The 18,021-nt window shown below is 37.0% G+C and overlaps 1 long non-coding RNA gene across 1 annotated transcript in view; it reads right to left on the bottom strand.

Moving 5' to 3' along the window:
• Positions 1 to 11,293, bottom strand: part of LOC140323851 (uncharacterized) — a 35,211-nt gene extending 23,918 nt beyond the window's left edge. The window contains exon 1 of the long non-coding RNA XR_011919449.1: positions 11,068 to 11,293. This is a non-coding gene — a long non-coding RNA (uncharacterized lncRNA). The remainder of the gene's footprint in view (positions 1 to 11,067) is intronic.
• Between the last annotated feature and the right edge of the window lie 6,728 nt (positions 11,294 to 18,021).

Here is an 18,021-nt window from a genome sequence, read left to right on the forward strand (position 1 = left end):
TTTTTATATTCATGATATCTACTAGAACCCTATTCGGACATATTTCTGTAAGTTACAGGTCTACAATTTAAAAAAAAAAATTTCATGAAAACCTGTGACGCTTTTGGAACAGAAATCTAGAAATCAGTGTAACGCTCAGGTGGTTAAAAGAACAAACTGACAACAGTTTCACCATTTCCTTGCAAGCGATTATATATTCTTTGCAAATACAATTTGTATCACAATCACTAAGCTAAATTACATTACAGAGTTAAATGTCACTTTATAAGTCAATAGCAAAAATGAATTTATCAAAAATCAACATCATTGTCCACCAGACACTAGGATGTTTTAGCCTAGAAGAAAACATTGATAATTCAACCTATCACAGTACTTTAATCTGCGTACACACGTGCAATAATTATTGTTGGAAACAAACGACTAACGACCGATCATCAGATAATCGTTAACAAAAAAAGTGCTTAATGACGCCGATGAATGAGGATTGTCGCTGGAAACAAATGACCGCCCCGGAGGATCTTATTGGGCGATGATTGTTCGCAATCTATTGTGTGTACAGTTGATCAGTGATCGTTGGATGGTTCTGCAGTACACTTTCTCCTTTACATGTCACTTCCTGCATCGTTCAAACAATCGTATCCAGTGTGTGTACATTATTGGTGGATTATATTTGAACAAAAATTCAAATTCAAATTCAAATTGAATTTAAAATAATTGTTAGTCATTCGTTTCCTTAGGACAAATATTGCATGTGTGTACCTAGCTTTAGACCTTTCTGAGCCTATATACAGCCTACCTGGGTAACCTAAAAAAGAAGAGAAATGCCTAGTTTTCAGTGCCAAGTTAGAAAACCTCTTTTTCTTCATGAGGTATTTTCACCACTGCTACCTAGCACTTCTAAGTGTTTTAAATAGCATGCCCCCACTGGGACTGTTAATTCTCCTGCCAACCCCAACATCAAATGCTATGGCTCGAGGCACAGAACTTTACTGCTATTTTTTAGAAGGAACACAAGACAAATGTGGTGACAACAGAGAGGGAAGCTGAGTATATATAACACTATGAGGGTATGATGTATGTTAGGAAGATGTTTTGTCAATACAATATTGTTTTTACCAAAAAAAAAGAAGTGGTCTCTGTTTCTTCCTAGTGTATGAATTCCCGCAGATTGGGTAACAGGATAGGTGTCTTTAGGAGGTATGGGTCATGTAAGCCTAAAGGAAAAGTTATCTATAAAGTTCAAAAGAGATCAGTGGCATGTTCATAGATGTTCATAGGAGATTCTGCGGGTGTACTTTGGCTGAAGCAGAACAAGTGACGTTGGAAATATATGTATATATTTTAATAAATAATAAATAACAAATAAATTTTGAAAATGGCTTAAAGGTAATGAATAAGACTCCATACGTATGTACCCTTAGTTACAACAATACTGAAGAAGTTGATCACTAAGAAGCACAGTGGGAGTATCAGTATCAGATTAATGGAGGTGCTTAAGTTTTGATTAAGGGATTCGGCTAAGCTAAGGTATAATTAACATCTTTAAAATAAAAAGTGAATGAATATTTATGTTTTATGAGTACACATTATAACAGCTTAATGGAGTTTCTAGTTTCTAATGGAGTTTCTAGTTTTAGGAACAGATTAGCTCTGATTGCAACACCCAACTTATAAAGCTACAGTATTTACATTGATTCCAATAAGTATTGACTGACTGTGCAGCATGACCTATACTCAAAAATCAAATAGAGGAAATCATAAGACTTATCTGGTTAATTAGTGTAAAATATAGGAATTGCCATTCAGAACTGAATTTTATAAATTTAATAACCCCAGTTGTGTATCAATCCACACAGCCCTCTCATATCTTTTAGTTTCCGGTTAACCTCCCTGGCGGTATGAATGAGTATTTTTAAATGTAAAAGCCCCAGGGTCCTGCCCTTCGGCCTAAGGCTCATGCTGGGGACGCAGATGCTGGGCATTGCTGGAGGACGCCGCAGGCACTGCTGGAGGACGCTGCTGGAACCAGGTAGGTAACTTCCTGGCAATTCCACCCCGAGTGTGGCTTGGGGCTACCGTTTTTGGCACTGAAAATTAACCCAGTACCACACTTGGGAATACTGCCAGGGAGGGTAACTGACTGAGGTCAGGCAATAGCACCTACTTCCTGTGACTACAAATCTTTCTCTCCATTGTGTAGACATTTGTAATGTAGGAAAGCTAGGAAATGTAGTCTGATAATTCTTGTTCTTACTTTGGGTGTCACATGGCCCCATCTAATTGACCCTCCCAGAGGCTGAATTCTGGAATAAGTGGAAATGTAGTGTACAAGCAGAGTGGGTCCATAAAACAGTTATTCTGCCTTCCACTTTGTTTCTAAATATTGCTCATATTCACCTGCATATTCACACATTAGTATTTGCCTTGTACAATTTTATTTTTTCTGGGCTTTAAGTAGCTTTGTGTATCTATTGTAAAAGGTACAGCAGAGCCGATATATCTGTAACAACTACCAAATGTGTGTTTACCCAGAAAGAGTAATTTAGTTTAAATATAGGTTCACATTTCTATACTAGCAGACTAGGCAAGCCTATATTGTAGGGTTTTCCTCCAGTTTGGAAGACATGGAGAACTGAACAGAGATAAAGCAACTGCAGCATACCATTCCATATCTAGTTACTGAAATTGTATAACAATGTCAGTTGTAACAAAAGGTAACTTGGCATAGGTCTAACAATTGCCAATATGTGAATGGGAAGTTATTGCAGTATAAATAATGTCATTGTAACATCATGTAAAAGGTGGATGTGTGATGGTAGCATGAAAGATGGCAGTGTATATGGTGGCTGTATGAAAGAAGGGTGTATAACAGGAGGCTTTATAAAAGATGGCAATGTAAATAAAGCAGTAAAAAAGAATGCTATGCAAAAGAGGGAGCATAAAAGATTATTTTAAATAATTCCTGTGCAAAATGGGTAAATATGTAACCAATTGTAATTTAAAAGACATCTGTATAAAAGACAGCTAGAAAAAAACTCAGTTAGCCTTTTTGCCTAAACCCTCTTAACATTTAAATGACACTCCCTAGTCCTGGAATAATACTTCCTAAATCTGATGGTCACAGTAATTTACACATTCCACAGTCTCCTTAAAGCTGCAAGTTGGTCCTTATACTCACATAAATCTGGCTTGTGTACAGCATCCACGACCCCCCCCCCTCGATGTGGTTCATCAATCCACTGTGGCAGATTAATGAATGGCTGATCATTTCCAGCAACAATAGAATGAAAGAGTGCTGTACAGACAAAGCTGCTCTGTTCCATAATATGTACATATACGGTTCTGCTAACACTTAGAAAGCACTGTCTTCTCCACTGTTTCACCCAGGGAACACCACTAGAAACTTAGACCTTGGTTAGTCCTAGCAAATTACAGAATACTCACAAGCAAGGAGTGATTAGCATTATGTTATATTCAGTAGGTGTTGTATTTACATCCTAACACAAGAAACAGGGAAGAGCATGAAAGCACCTTGACGCATTTCGCACTAAGGGTACTTAATCACAGGCATGGGAAGTGGGGAGAAGGAAGTTCCCCGCTGTGTCCCCACTATTAGGAAACAATGAAGGTCATTTAGTGATCCAGCAAGATTGATCACTAAGTGACTGGGGACAGCTGGGCAAACGTTACATTTTAACCCAACACAATCATAAATGTACTTTTTGGTAGACAATAATCAGCCATCTGTACCTAGTTTACAGGTATGAAATCTTTATAAGACAAAGATAAACATGGTTCAGACTATCACAGATGATGTTGTTCCTATGTCAATACGACAATTCCCTGCAATGATCATTTTTCTTGTCGGTCTATAATTTCATCCACAAGAATAAGCTGAACGGTGGTGTTTGTTTTATTTTATACTGCTTAGTGTGCACTATTTACACGTGAACACCCACACCCATTGCAACCGCAGCTGACAGCAGGAAAAGCTTGTCTAACCTGTTTGCACTTTGGATCTGTCTGTGTTATTAACAGCTGATCCAGCTTCAATGAGATAATATAACCACCCCAGGCACTTACATTGTACCTGAATAGATGAAGCTTTAACAATGAACAATAACCTATAAAAGCACAGGGAAAATGTTCACTGTTCACTTTCCCACATCTATGCAAACGCATTTTAACATTTTGACCTATTCTAACTAGAAAATGCAGGAAGATAAAAAAAAAGCTTTAATGTATGTATAATAAAAATTTTTCATGCCATACTTTTAGATTATGAAGGTCACCAAACTTAAGGAAAAATGATTATTCAGGAATGTTTTGACTCTCAAGAAGAGAGAAAGGTATTTTCTCTAGAGAGAACTTTCTGTCAAGTGACTTTCCATTATATGGGGTTATCTCGGTTTATATCTGTTTTATTAGCCAAAATGAGTAGAAAGTTTGAGAAAATCTTCCTACCACACAATTACCCTCACCAATGAAGGCTGGCTATCATTATTTAAGTGACTAAGACATATATTACAATTTCCTACATGTGTATGGTGATCCTAAGAGTTACCTTTTCTAAATGTATGTACACTCTCTAGATAATGAACAATCGTGAGTCTCAGACAAAAATCAGACATATCCTATGGAGGAGGATGCAGCAAGGTGTCCATCCCCTCTCCATGGAACTACACAGCACCATGTACAGCATTTTTTTATTCTTCTGTCACTGGAAACAATCAAGATTGTTTCCACCAACAGAAATTAGAGGCTGCTATGACAAAATATTTACTATATAATGGTTAGTTGCCTGGCTGTCAAGTTAAATATCTAGCTGAGGTGGGAGAAACCACTGAGCAGAGTGATGGGCATACACATCCAGAGCTTCCATTAGTGTTGATTTTTTTTCTCATTATTAAAGCAGAAATCAGCAATGTAGATGTCAGGATAGGTGAGTATCAGTTTATAATTTTTATGTCACCCAGACCATATACAGGTAGTCCCTGAGTTAAGGACATCCGACATACGGACTACTCCGAGATACGAACAGGGCTTCCCGGAGGCTTTATTGGGGGGGCTGGGGTTCGCATGACTTGCAGAAGAAATCTTTTGCTAAACACAGCTGAGACTGAGCTCTTTGCAACTTCTTGTAACTTTTTAATGACCAAGACAAACCTAGCAGTTTTTTTTTTTTTTTTTGCATATCAAAGCACGGTTTGCTCCAGAAGTTAATGAATGTTTAGGCTTTAGGTTTTTTGCTTTGTTTGTGATTAACTCACAGTGATGATTTTATACGACAAACGGACACCATGCTGCCTAATATTATGTTGAGACAAACATATTTTCTAATTGCATTTAATAACCCCCTGAGCGGTAATCCTGAGTGGCTCGGGGTAAAAAAAAAAGAGCTAAAAGCAGTAACCCCAAGACACACTCGGAGTAGCTAAAAACATTTAAAAAACACCTATCTGGTGCCATCAGCGTCCTCCCCTCGTATCCCATCCTCGGGCCGCGTACTCTTCTTCCGATCTTCCGCCAGCGAGTGCACTGACATTCCCCAGAAGTTCCGGTGACAACAATACATCTATTGGTGAGTGCGAGGGAACATGGCAGGAAAATTTATATATGTATATATGTATTGGACAAATTTTGGTGAGTTAAGCCTAAGAATTATAGGCCTACAATGTAAAATAAATTTCTATGCAAAACAATATACTGCTTTTAGAACGCCAGGGAGGTTAAATGAATGTACCTGTTCCGATTTACATACAAATTCAAGTTAACAGTCCCTATCTCATATGTAACCTGGGGACTACCTGTATGCAGCTTTGAACTTCTCCTGTGACTTTCAGGATTTCAGGACCATATCTGTTCCAGATCAGAAAAAAACTTTGTACAGACCTTAAATTACTGTCTCTAGAAATAATTTATCTTGCTTTAATCTAGCAATTATGGAAAGAAACAAGGCTGTGCAGACAGAACCGTTCAGTTCTTTAAAGAGTTGAGGACAAGCAGGAGACACCCCGCTGCGTCCTCTTCCTTAAAAATTCCGTCAGTCCCAAGCCAATTCATGGATCATCACTTAATGACTATGACGGACCACTGTACACATACTAGATTTTCATCCAAGGCAATCACAGTGGTTTGGTGAAAACCAAATAATGTTTGTAAATAGCCAAGTGATTAACATTTACAAAGCAGGTTAGCAATAGCAAACCCCATGTTTCTCTTGGGAAAGTTTATTTAAGAACTGGTTATATCGGGTTTAGCAAACCAACTGTGAAGGTGGGTAGAGTTTTTGCTGATGTGATGATGTTGTTGTTTGGTACTTATCAGATAATCAGACTATCCTCCCACAGTGAGATATGAATTCTGCTTTTTCGGCAAACTTTTTTTTTAAAAAAAAGGTAATAAAGATAAATATGTGGCTGATATTTAAAAGGAAACAATATAAGGAGAAACGGTCTAGAGCAGTGTTTCTCGACTTGGGTTCCATGGAATCCGCGGGTTCCTCCAGAAATTGCTGGGGTTACTCACACCATAAGTACCTTGGACCTCTCAACCACCACACTAATGTACTGTGAGCTTTGGATTTTGTAATTATGGAAGAATATTTGAGGGGTTAGCCCATGTTAAAAACATCAAGAACGGAGGTCTAGAATATGTTACTTTGCTTGTTTTTATTGTTACCAAAAGGTAATACATTTTGACTACTATCTGTATTAGCAATCAAACATAGAAATCACATTCAGGTACAATGCTCAATATAAATGACACCAGGCCACGACTGACTTTCAAAGGAAAGTTGTCCTAAAAGATGTAGATTCAAAAAAGGAGCCATCATTCCACTTTTTATGCAAAGCTGTTTCCAGTTAATGAAAGTTCAGACAATCCTACAATTTAGATGTTTGTTGTGGTGGTTTATGGCGGTCAAAAACTAAGCATGGGTAAACAGGTATTTACACAACACAGTCATTAAAGGGCCTTTGTTTGACATGGCCTAACTCCACTTTAAAGGATAGAAAACGAAATGGAAGCTCTTATCTGTTGGGATGTTAGGAGTATCTTGTTAGGTGCTGTGCCACATTTCTACTGAATAGATCGCCCTTAAGGCTCATTTATGCAAAAGTGGGTGACAGGCGGGAGACAAAGGAAGGAAATGGCAAGGTTAAAGGATAAAATGCACCACCTAACAGCTCATATAAATGAAAAAAGCTTGAATGAGTGTGTTAAGAGTGTGGGGTATCACTGTCTCTCTTAGGTGTGACATTTAACATCAGCCCAACTGCAGTTATATAGCATATATATATGTGTGCAAACAGGAAGGGAGAATGCTCAAAAGCAGTGGGGGAAACTTTATTGTATTGGAGTCTATAAATAAAATTTTGAACTAAGATTCAACTGCTCCTGCTGATCTTCTTCATGGAACTTTATTTCCATTAGTTTTTATAGCTTAAGCCAGATATGGTAGTGTCCATGATTACTTCGCCATCTTTTACTATAGCAGCCTGCATCGCAACCACACTTTTTTAACCATAGAGACCTACAGCGAAATACCTTTTTTCCTGGAATGTGTACCATTTGTTCAGAAGCCTTGAGTACAAATATTAGAAATCTTTATTTCTAATGCAGCAGATGTTATCACATGAGATGATGACTGAACACTGTTAAAGAGCATTATAACCATTTATTGCGGAAAAGAATAATGTCTGCAAACCATTCTGTCAGCGTTTATGGTTTTTGCACTATGTCTAATAACAAGCATATAAATCAGTGTAATAAGACATAGTTCTGTACCACAGCATTGGAAAATAAAAATAGAATTGGTTTGGTAGCACAATGTACTTTCAAAGGACTAAATGACCCAGCAAGCAAACTCTGCCCTGCTGAAGGACAACAAGTTTGTATAGTTTATGCTGTTTAAATTGAATTTAATCTGAGGTTTATTTTTTCTTTGTAAACAATCTTTGAAATTGACTAAGCACTGGCCGCATGTTTAATACATTATTTGCAGAATCTATGACATTTCAGGGCACTTTATTATAAATATATAATAAAATATGGGTAAAAAATGAAACTCAATTACTGAAGAGTTACTAAAGAGAAGTTTAGAGTCCTACAGGAAATTGCTCCTGATTAAAATACAAACGTTCATTACCTGTGATGCTAGCAGTGTCACAAAAACTAAATTGATACACTTAAACAGAATTGAATGGAAGGAAAGGCACAAAAAAACAATGGGTCTGGGTGTGCTTGACATTGCTCAAGAGTTCCTGTATACGTGGCATAGATACAGAATTTCAACTTTGCTGTCTAACACTCATTACAATGACCTATTTGCAGCTTTCAGATGGTGTTGTGACTTTGTACTTGTACAGTGGCCATTATTTCATAAACTGGAGGCACCCTTTGTTGTACTGGGAAGGAAGGTTAGCACGGTAAGGAAGTCTGGAGCCGCTGTCTGGTACACTGACCAGGAAACAAACATGACCTAATAACATTATATAGGATTGCTGGGGTATATTATGGTAAGAAAGCTCTCATGCTCCTAAAACAATAACACCAGCATTAGTGGAATATCGGTACATTTAGTGGCATTTAATATCCCAGCACAAATTGCAATTGAACTGCTTTCCATCTACCAAAACAATACCAAAATCAGTAAAATAAATCAGTGAACATCGTAGAATGTTCATATTTGTCTTTTATTATTTTTAATTTATTTTCTATATTTTCTATTTTTTGGGCTTTTAGAAAAGTGGAAATCTACCAGAAGCATATTTCTAAATTGATAATCTTAGTTGCAGTTTTACCTCTTTTAGCATTTTTATTGCTGGAAACAATCTTTCGGTATTGATTACAGCAACAGTGGAGTGAATGAGTGCTGTACAAACATGTCAGCAGAAACAGCAATTAGGTTATGTTTTCTGATGAATATTATCTGATGTGAGTTTGGAGGCAGCTTCTTTTTAATATTGTTGAAGCACTCCTAGCTCATTTGGAGAGAAGGATTTCCCCAAAGTTAAGGCTTTTGCTGAATAGAGTCAGATGGGAGATTGGGGGCAGCTTTCTCAGTGACACTGTTGAAGAATTCCCATTTCAGAAAAATTGTAGATGTAAATCGAGAGAGTAGGAGGGAAGACAAGCAGGAAGCACCCTGTTGTGGCCTCATCCATTGCAAATTACAGTGGTTGTCCCAAGTGAATGTTTAATGACTGCCATACACATGCTAGATTTTTGCAATTAAGACAATTGTGAATGTTTACCTTGGGTGATAATTTTGCCTGCATTTGACTATTAGCTATTGACCTTTACATTGTATGCCAATTAGGTACTCCCAGCAAGAATGGTACATGCTGTGCTAAGGTGACTTAAGCTGCGTACACACTTCCAATTTTTATTGTTGGAAATGAACGACGAACGAACGACAAACGACCGATTGGCCAAAAATCGTTCGTAAAAAAGTAACCAACGACGCCGACGAACGAGGATAGTCGTTGGAAATGAACGACCGGCGGATCGGATTGGACGACGATCGTTGACCATCTATCGTGTGTATGGTCGTTCAGTGATCGTGCATGTTCTGAGCATGCGCGATGAACGAACGTTTGATCGATACAGGCTGTATTGTGTATATGAGTGTGTGTGTGTGTGTATATATATATATATATATATGTGTGTGTATATATATATATATATAAATATATTTATCTCTCTCTCTATATATATATCTATATATATATAGATATATATATATTTATCTCTCTCTCTTTCTCTCTCTCTCTCTCTCTCTCTATATATATATATATATATATATCTATATAGCTTTTGGTTCCAGCGCAGTACTTCATCCTGTTCGTGTGTACAATATCTTTGAACGATCGTGTCGTTATCTGTATGTACAGGATCGGTGCTATACGATCGTTCGCAGATATCGTGCAGGATCGCTCGTCGTTCGTTTACAAACGATAATAATTGGAAGTGTGTACGCAGCTTTAGGCTAGGTACACACGTGTAATAATTATCGTTTGAAAACGAATGATCAAGGATTATTCCTAATTATTGTGAACAATCGTATTGTGCACAGTTCTATATATGCTGTAACAAAACGATTGTTCAAATATAATTCACCAATAATGAACACACTAGATACGATTGTCTGAATGATGCAGGAAGTGACATGTACAGGTGAACAATCCACGATCACTGAAACACCGTACACAAAATAGATTACAAACGATCGTCATCCAATCAGATCCGCCGGGACGGTCTTTTGTTTCCAGTGAGATACCTCGTTTGTCGGCGTCATTGACCAGTCATTGTGAACTTTTTTTGTTAATAATTATCAAAGCATCTTTCGTGGATCGTTTGTTTCCAATGACAATTATTGCACGTGTGTACGCAGCCTTACTGAGCTTTCTACCTGTCCTTAAAACAGGAAACTACACACAGTAAACTGACCCAAGATTATAATAATAAACTGTGCCTGATTTATTAAAGCTCTCCAGGGCTGGAGAGGTTACATTTTCATCAGTGAAGCTGGGTGATCCAGCAAACCTGGAATGGATTTCTTCAACGTCATTTGCTTTTGATAGCAAATGTTTTGAATCCTGGACCAGATTCCAGGTTTGCTGTATTACCCAGTAAATGTACCATTCCCCAAATGTTTATGAATGTATTGTCAGTAACCTCTGAATGTATACACAAATATCTATCAGACCCTTTATATTTTAATGTGATCATACTATTATTAAATTATTATTCTCATTCACAAAGCGATTTTCAAAACAAATAACAGTCATATGGCTTAAATAAAGTTCCATAGCCATGTGTTTGTGAATTGAGCCACACGTATATGTATAAGGCATGGGCTACAAGTGGTGCTTCAGTCATGGGCTACAGTGTGATATCTCTTTCATTAAGATTTTTAACACAGAAAAAAATGTAATATTTGCACAAAGCTCAAATTGATGAACAAATTTATACACCTTTATATACTTTTGTTTATTACAGTTAAAGAAATGCAAAATTCTGTTAAATATTTTAAAAATAAATCTGCGATAAACATCAACTTACATGAGCTTTTCATGCAGAAATCCAGGTCATTCTGAACGCTTTCTTGTAACTATAGTTTGGTGTGTTTCCTGGAATCATAGGATCCCCCGGTGTGGATTGGTGACATGGGTAAAGCTGGACGTGACAGATAATGTAAAGTCAGTATAATGGTACTGGCACTGTCCTATAGTTAAATATTTTTATGGCCAAGTGTGTTGTTTGGACATGACATACCTCAGCAACATGTTCTGTAGAGGAACATTAGCGAATAAATGATGTGATTAGCAGTGTACTTTACAGCAGGCTGTAACCTGAGCGTCTGCTCCACTGTGCACACGTCTTGTTATGACATGCAAGATGTGTACTTTCCATTTGGATGGCTTATTAATGTCTTCATTCTGACCTTCTCGGAATTGCACAATTGTTATAAAACATGGCATATAAAGCATTTCACCCACTGAGCATTCAGACAGATGACCTTTCCATAAAGACTATACAAAGCTTTTATCATACATTAATCCACATCATGCTCCATCTTCCTAAACTGCGTTATTTTCTAATGTTTCCACTGTGATATACATTATTGCATTATCAATTGCTAGATGAGATCAGCTTTTTTGTATTTAAGGAGATAGGGGAAAGCTGGATGCTTGACTGGACTCTGACGTGACATATAATATGCTTCATTTAAAACAGATGAGCTTGAAACAGTGTACTTTCTGTTTGCCAGATGAAAGGCAGAGATTGCTGAAACCACTTTAAATCTTTAATTTTTGGTATGTCTTATCAAATTATTCACCAAAAAAAAGACTTTTCTTATTATAAATACCAGAACAAGGAATAGTTTCAGTGTTGCTATTGCAACCAAGCAGTTTTTTCATTTCCCAAACTGTAGTAGACAAGCAAAGTTGACCATGAGCCAGAGAATGGGGGATTTGGATTTTGGATTTGTTTAAAAAAAATAAAAAACACTACTTGCAGTTTATCCTCAGAACATCAGGACCTGATCAACACTCTCGATTACTGGATAGTAGAAAAGTATAGCAGCAATCATTTCAAAAAGTTTTACCTACAGAGTATTCTCAAAACAATTGGACAGGATCAACATTCTTGGATACTTTAAACTATGTTAACGATTGTTTCATAGCTTGCTAATATATTTTAGAAGAAGAGACAGCCATAACCAAGACTGTTCAGAAAAAAAGCTTTTATGACCTGAAAAGTATCTTATTCTGTATATTTACACAAATCCCTGTATATGAAAATATAAGCATGTGATGAGCTCTCTCTACACTGTGTTTTCCCCTGAGACAGATGTTCAAGTACTGGATGTTTAGATATTAGATGGTGGTTGGAAATCAAAAATTAAAAAGGCTTACAGAATATTCTCTACCCCCAAGAACACTTAAGGACATTATTCTGTTTGGGCATATGTTATGTAGGTTAACGTTTAGTCATAGAGGTCCAGTGCTGAACTCTTTACTTACAAGAACAACAATGCAAAATTTCCAGCTGGTCAAGTCGGACATTCTTCCACTGCTGTTGGTGATGTACGTTGAGGACCTAATGACCTAATGAATAACTGCTAATGTTCATCAAGTTGACCTAAACTCTAAAAGTGATTGCTGAGTTATTAAAAGCATCAAGATAATTGTGTCTAACCCTAGGTAGCCTAGAAATTTCCTTTTTGTCCAGGTAAGTTCTGAAAGTAACAATGTTGGTTATAAGTATTGACTTTGGAAATTAACTTTACAATTCAAAACCCCATTGTGCTTGGTTGTAACTGAGCACCTATACACACAACCCTGATCTCCTTTGTCCTGTGGTTTCCTGTTAACAGGTCAGACAATTGTTCACAACCTACTACTAGCCTTGACTCTTCTTGAAGACACATGGTTTGCACTGTAGTGCAGGGATATTGGGAATTGTAGCCTGGTTTCTCTGTTCTTCCTACTTTGTGTGTCATATGGTCACACAAGATTACGGCCTTTTTCAGATGTGTTGTCTAAAATCTCAAGGTTAGCTGCTCCTGGGCACCCACCTATGTACCTTGGAGTATTATTATTATTATTATACAGGATTTATATAGCGCCAACATATTACGCAGCGCTGTACATTAAATAGGGATTGCAAATGACAGACTAATACCCACAGTGATACAGGAGGAGAGGACCCTGCCCGGAAGAGCTTACAATCTAGTAGGTGGGGGAATTTCACACACAATAGAATGGGAGATATGTAGTGGTGGGAAGTAGTGGTGGTTTCAAAAGACAGAAGAAGACGGGTAGGCAAGTTTGAAAATATGGGTTTTGAGCGCTCCTTTAAATGAGCAGAAAGTAGGAGCAAGCCGAATAGGACGAGGAAGACCATTCCAGAGAGTCGGGGCAGCTCTAGAGAAGTCTTGTATCCGTGCGTGTTATGAGGTTATGAGTGAGGAAGTCATTAGTAGGTCATTGGAGGAGCAGAGAGAGCAGCAGGGGGAGTATTTTTTAACCATGCCAGAAATGTAAGTGGGACAATAACTGTGTAGGGAAATGTTAACCTCTCTTAAAATCCTGAAAGTTTACTAAACAGGATTATAGTGTGGAATTGAGAAATCTGGTTGTCTATGATACATATAAGGAGCCATTTTAGGAACCCAATTTACTACATGTAGCACTGCAATTACACATACGAATGTAGCTCAAATCATTTTATTACTGGGGATTTTGTATTCATTTTCAAAATCCCAGCACCATGTAAATGGTCATTAAGTTCATTTACCCACTGTGAAATAGCATTTCCAGTCATGTCAGGTATGTAAAATCAATCTATAATTTTAGATCTGGGTCAAGCAAGTGTCCTAATTGGCTAAATGCATGGCTGTTAAAGAGTCTTGATTATATGCCTCAGAGAGCACACCTAGGGCAAATAACTAAAATATGATGACCTGTCGTCTTATGAAATTATGCATTAGGAATGTGCACACAGTACAGTCAGACGGGACCTAATGCCATGTAAGATGTAAGTTTCCCTCTGCTAATATCAATTTATATATGTGGCGGGGCCTGAAAGAATTGCCCATACAGTAAAACAGCTCTACAAATAAACTATATTCCCGATATAAACAAAAATGCTCTACAGACAGCAATATCCCTATTTAATGTACAGCGCTGCGTAATATGTTGGCGCTATATAAATCCTGTTTATTAATAATAATAATAATATCTATGATAAGATGGAAGATGAACACTGGGAGGTACCAGATTTTACCTGTCTGGCTTCCAGTCTTTTTTAATTTTTTATTGTAGTAGCATAAAGATAATTAATTAAAAGGAATTATAAATTTTACACCCATAAAAACACTTCAAAATATGTGTACTGTATGTGATCATATAGCCTTAGGCCTACAGAAACAGCAGTACTTGAATTCTGCCAGCAGATGGCACTGTCTGCCATTATATTTTGCAAACCAGTATTTGCAGGAAAAAAACATTTTTCAGTTGTAGCAATTTTAATCAGTAAGATAACATAGTTTGTTACCAAGATAACATTGGTAAATAGACCCAGTATTAGGGAACATTAGTTCAAAGCAGGCATATGCAAATGTTTAGTAAGATTACTGATCATCAATGCATATCAAACCTTATTTCCTGGCAAAATACATGGCCACAAACTTGACAATGAAATCTACAATTCTGCTGTAAAAGGTTATTTCAGTAATAATATAAGACTAATCACACTGCTTGCAGCAATACATACATTGAGGCTACTACAATGCTGACATATTCATCATATAAGTATATACATAGCGTTTATGAATAAAATATTCTATTGTAAGTAATATATGGTAAGCATAGTTAGTACTGTTTAGGTGTAATGTAATGTCATGTGTACAAGTTTTGTACACGTTTATCCTTAAAATATATGGTTTTTATAAACTAATTAGAACCTGAAAAAGTACATCATAAACAGAATTCTGCACTAAAATGGTATTATGTAACATATATTCTTATGTGAGCAATACAATTCCTGCATTATTATTTAGCTCTGGATAGTAAACAGTATTTGATTCGGTTGTCTAATCTTCTAATATTTGGTTCTAATGAATAATTAAATTAGGATCTGATGGATATGAAGACAATCTCACAGATTATAAATCATAGTCCATAAAATTTTTCGTTTGCACTAATACATACTGGACAAAGTAGAGCTGTAGCGATCATATAGTTAATCTGCAGTATGCAAAAATTAATAATACCACAGACATGGTAATCTATTTTAGTCAAATAACAAATATAATATACTAAAAAATGGGTAATGTGTTTAATAATTATTTATTATACTATACAGAATATAAAATGGCACCGTAATATGCAGCCCTGTACAATAAATAGTGGCTAAAGATGATCAGTCTGCAAACATTGCAAGTATGAACTATGACACAGAGGGCCCTGTCTAAACAAGCTTACATTCTGAAGCCCTGTACACATGTTAGATTTCTGTCAATAGAAACCATCTTTCATCACCATTTCCAGTGTCAGCAGAAAGAAGGAGCAGTGTACACACAGTACTATTCTTTTCTATGGAGAGGGGGGAATGAGCAAGTGGCACCATGTTGCACTCTACTACATAGGAAAGTACATCAATTGTCCCCACTGGCTTATTCATGGATGTGCCATGATGTATTGATTTTCTTTTGAGACGATCATAACTGCATGTAGCATGTGTATGAGGTTTAAGAGGTGGGGGATGTAGTATACAATAGTAAAGGGAAAAAGAACTGTGGTTGATAAGTGATAGTTAGCAAGAAAGGTGGGTAGGCAAGTTTAAAGAGGTGTTTTTTATGGCTTGTTTAAATGTACTAAAGGTAGGAAAAAGCCTAATGGGACAGGGGAGGGAGTTTCACAAAGCAGGAGTAGCCCTTGAGAAGTCCCGGAGCCATGTATGAGGGGTGACAAGTAGGGAGTTGGTATTAAGCATATTTATGTATAAGGTTAGAATTCAAAAAGAGACATTCTAGTATCCTTTTTTTTTTCTTTTTTTTTTTAAATAATGACATGACACAAGGGGCAGAGTTTATAATAAAGAGTATCATTATTCAGATGTGCCTAGGGCAGTAAAGACCTCTAAATGCAGTCCTGTCTGTGTGTTCTAATGTAGCCTTTAGCAATCGTTAATCCAAACTCCAGAGGCAGAATTGTTCCCCCTAAAAAATGATTTACATTTATTTATACAATAAGCTAAATGTTTTACTGTGTATAAAAAATACTTTTCGGTGTAATGAAAAAGAACTGTGGATGAGCCAGGAAAACAGTACAAATGTTGAAGCGTGCCAGCATGTGGCAGGTAGAGAAGGATGTCACACTGTAGTACACATATGGACATAGCTGAAACTAGTTCCTTACTAGCGAGCATTACAATAAAAGATTTGGGTCTCTACATTATTAAACAGTCATTGGTATTGCAGCAGTTTCTGCTATCATTGTACAGACAATGGTATAATGTGAGATCAGATGTCTTGACCCAGTAATGTAGTGATATAACAGGATATCAGATGCTAATTTTACTGCAGGCCCAGATGCGAGTGTCATGGGTTCTGTAGAAAAGATTAATAAGGTTTTGCCTTCATTTTTTAAAAGGGCAATTCCAGGAAGAAAATAAAGCAAGTTGGTAAGCTGGCGAAATCTATTTCTACAAATCACTAAAAATGTCAGAAAATGCACTTATAAGAATTTCATGTAATTTACTACAGATCGAAAGCTTGTTACATGTAAGGTAGGTTGGCTTGTTTCCTGTGCTGGGTACCTTCTTTTATTGTCCTAATGTATTATCAATGAGATTCTAGGTAGCTTTGTAACTGATTAGTGGCTGAGAAAACATTTTAGGGCATAAACAGCAATGCACCAGTCTTTCTGTATGTAGGGCACAGAAAGGAAGCCACACATCACCAAGAATTTGGTAAAGGGATTATCTAATCAAAACATTACTGATTAGGAAGACTTTGTTTTCTGTATGTATTTAAATAGTTAATTTATAGTTCTCACTGAAATGTACCTTTAAAGCCATTGGTTTCCAAACCCTACCTCAATCAATTTCTGGGCAAATTTTGTAATTGTAACCCTTTAACACGTGCAGTTACAAATTGCATGTTAAGCAGCTCCCAGGTGTGGTCAATTCCAGGAACCCTAATACATCACAACCCAATGTACACCCCTGGAAAAAATGGTTCCCAACCACTCATATTCAGTTAAAAGCGAGTAGTTGGGAGTATGGTGGAGCCTGCCATAAAACACTGCAATCAACCGCAAGTCTGAAATGGGCCATACAGTCACATCAGGGAACAATCCTATATATCTAGAATAAATGTAAGAGGCATCACTTCACAGGCCTTTTTTGAGAGAATTGTTTTGCTAGTGTGAGGGATGTCACTGCTATTGATTGTCTTTAGACACCATTAGGCATGGGCATCAGAACTGATTTTTTTTCTATGTAAGCCAACAAGAATGGAAACATAGTTTGAGCATTAAAAAGGACAAAAAGAGGTCAGAAACACCTCTGTAGGACAGAAGGCCAAAAACCCATGCAGAATACAGAAGGAGGTCAGAACCATCTGTAACGTGGGACACAAGGTTAATGTACAGCGCTGCGAAATATGTTGGCGTTAAATAAATCCTGTTTATTATTATCATTATTATTATTAATAATAATAATAATAAAGGTTGTCAGATGCACTTCTAAAGAGAGGCAGAAGAACAACAGAAGCACCAGTAAAGAGGAACAGAAAGTCAGAAGCGCCTGAGAATGAGTGAAGAAGGAGCTCAGAAGCACTTGGAGAGGGCGAAGGAAGGAATCATTTAGAAGAGCATTAGAAGAACTTGGAAAAAATATCAAATTCAAAATGACTGCATCTGAAAGCTAGCTGTGTTTGTTCTTCTGCATTGGCCTTTAAGATAGCTCTAAACACAGAGCTCTGTCTAAGAACAACAGGCAGGG

Source organism: Pyxicephalus adspersus, chromosome 2 (genome assembly GCF_032062135.1).
Source record: "Pyxicephalus adspersus chromosome 2, UCB_Pads_2.0, whole genome shotgun sequence".
Taxonomy (NCBI): Eukaryota; Metazoa; Chordata; class Amphibia; order Anura; family Pyxicephalidae; genus Pyxicephalus; species Pyxicephalus adspersus.